A 3,279-nucleotide genomic window follows, 5' to 3' on the forward strand; every position below is an offset into this window, starting at 1 on the left:
ATGCTGCATGATGAGATCAGATTTATCCATATTTTAGAAATTACATTTAGCTTAGTCGACAAAACAATACAAATGAAGACTGTCTGTCTTAAAAAAACCTCTTGGTTTTGCAGTAAGCAGCCTGATTTCAAACTGACATCTTGGCCAAAGGTAAAATAAAAATCTTTGTGTTCTCAGAAAAGTTGTTTCAGGACCTCCAATAAACTTATGTACACATCAAAGCACACAAGACATCCATCCATCCATCCATTATCTTTACCCGTTTATTCCATTTTGGGTCACGGGGGTCGCTGGTGCCCATGTCCAGCAATCACTGTGCGAGGGGTGGGGTACACCCTGGACGGGTCTCCAGTCCATCACAGGGCCACATAGAGACAAACGAGACAAACAACCATTCACTCTCTCACTCACACCTAGGGGCAATTTAGAGTTACCAATCAGCCTAACATGCATGTTTTTGGTCTGTGGGAGGAAACCGGAGTAACCGGAGAAAACCCACGCATGCAAACGAACATGCAAACTCCACCCAGAAAGGCCCCTGGACCCGGGTTTGAACCAAGGACCTGCTCGCTGAGAGGCAGCAGCTCTACCAGTTGCGCCACTGCTGCCCGCACACAAGACAGACTCAGGAATTCTCTTTGTTTTCCAGATTTCACATTTGTTATTACCTTCAAACATACTCAGACAACATTTGATGCATCATTGAATTTTTTTATTGTGTTTATTGGGACATCCATTTTTAGAAGTCATCGTAGCATCTGTTGGAAACACAGAACATAGTACAGTTAGGGTGTTGCTAGTTGTTACTTAATCCTGGATTGGATTTTAAAGTTAATTTTGATATTTTTTTCACAAGGAAAAAAAAAGTTGATTTCCTAAAGTTTAACTATAAATGAAGGAATTTGTACATTCAGGTAATTGAAAATTAAGTAATTTCTCTAACATCCAACCCATTTTAGCCACTGAGCCATACCAAACACCCATAATCTATTCTTGAATGAATTATTGACTATTATTGACAAATTACAGACTTATTATTGAATAAGTTATTACTCATTATTGAATCATTGACAAATTACACTCATGTTCGTGTTAACTCATGTTGCAACAAGGTCAGCAACTTTTGACTATTACTATGAACTATGTTAAACTTTGGGGGTGATTTATTTTGAAAGTCAACATCAGATGTTGGTCAACATTGTTGGGCAACATCTTGGGGTCTTCTAGAGTCAACCTGAAGTGAGAGTGGTCCCTGACATGGCAGAAAGACATAGATATAATTAACAGCTTTTATTTATTTATTTTTCAGCTAATAACAACTTTTATTTATTTGTTTTTCATATTTTTCAGTTATACACAGCTTTTAAATATTTATTTTTCAAGTATTAAGAACTTTTATTTTCAGCTTTTATTTTGAAAAGCAACACCCAGTTGTTGTAAACGTGCACAGTGAGAGCTGCTGTGGAGGTTCACTTTACCTCAGTGCGTTACGACAACAACGAGAGAACGGTCGAAACTATCGTGACCTACAATAAACGTACTTCAATAAAATGCATAAGTGAAAACATAACATACTTTATAAGTACAATAAATCATATTTCTTTGTCAAACATCGCAAAGAAACGTTACCGCATCAATAACTCGTGACTTTGAGGGTTACCCACAGCCAATCAGTGTTCGCCGCCGACAAACGCCTACTCGCCAGAAACGCCCACTTTTGGTCTGCAGAGACCCCCTTCTCGCGATACCCGGAAGTATTCCTTTAGCGCATGCGCAAATGAGCTGACAGTACCATGGACATTACGGCTCGTGCTTCCGTAATAGAAGGGAGAATGACACGTCTCAGCTTCGGCTCCAACCGGACCGTCTCTTCTCTACTTTTTATCGATTAATAAAGTTTCTGTAACATTTGCAGTAAATCCAGCTTCTTGAGTTCGGCTCAGTAACTGTTAAAAGAAAACTTTAGATCAACAAAAGCTAACAGATGTGGAGACATCAGGCTAAACAACGACTGGAAGCTGCAGCTGAAATGTCGGAGTTTCTGGACAAAACAGGCCCAGATCATGAAGAGGAACGGTCTCGTTTAAAAGTAAAAATGCAACAAAACAAAGTCCTGGATGCTGTTTTGATCCCCAGAGTTGTTCTGCACAGATTGGGTTTGTATACATTCATCTTATTCAGTGTGAGGATGTTGGCTGCAGTTTTTGTAACTAAGTGATCCTCACTATTTTTTTTTCAAAAGAGCCATATTGACAGATCAAAGTCAAGGGGAGAGCAGCGATGTTACCCCAAGTTACTCAAATAAAAGAATAAAATGAAACAATCCACCTATGAACAAAAAAGAACACAGCTGGCACATTATCTGTTTAAACAAAATGTACCTTAGTACTGAGATGAGCGGAATCTGTGGTGCATGCCCTTGACTTTCTTCATGTTGTATTTGTAATTTGTTGTTTCAGCCACAGTGAGGCATTCCAGATGGGCATGGGTCAGTGGGTTTCTCTGTTTTTGCTTGATAGTGTTCATGGTTGAAAATGTTGACTGTGTCAAATTTTCAGCATTTACCCACTGAGCAAGGAGACGTCTAAACAACGTCTTTTTGAAGTCGTTTCTGCACGTCTAAATTAGGTCCCTCGGAGGTGCAGACTGTGACGCCAGAAGACGTCTTTTTCCGACGTCTAGTTTCGACGTCTATCTGACGTGGTCAGAAATTAGACGCGTTTTAGACGTCGGAAAAAGACGTAACACGTCAGTTAGACGTCATTTTCCGACGTCTAAAAGACGTCTAGTTTCGACGGCTATCGGACATGTTAATATAGACGTCTTTTCCACGTCAACTAACTATATTTATTATTTCCTGATGCATGCTCAATATTATTTTAAATAGGCTCTTATTATATTTAACTTGTTTTAGTCACTTAAAAAATGCTGCTTCTATGCTATGCATATGAAAAGTACTTTAAAACTGCGACTGAAGTTGGGAAGTAGTTAATTTGACCACCAGCAGGAAACATGGTCCTAGAAACAGTTGGATTAGAGTTTACAAATCACTCCTTAAATTTTTCATTTATCTTCTTTATTTAACACAATTTAAAGGATTAACAGAACAGTAGCGTAACACTGGTGGCAAAAACTAAAAAAAAAAAAAGTCCACCTTCAGTACCTTAAAAAAAAAAAAAAACTTTAGAATTAACAGGGAGCTTATCAACTGGTGGCAAAACACAATGTACACAAACAAATCTATAAAAATACACAGCTCACATAGCTTTGGTCTGTACT

This window comes from Nematolebias whitei, chromosome 14, assembly GCF_014905685.2.
Source record: "Nematolebias whitei isolate Nwh7 chromosome 14, NemWhi1, whole genome shotgun sequence".
NCBI lineage: Eukaryota > Metazoa > Chordata > Actinopteri > Cyprinodontiformes > Rivulidae > Nematolebias > Nematolebias whitei.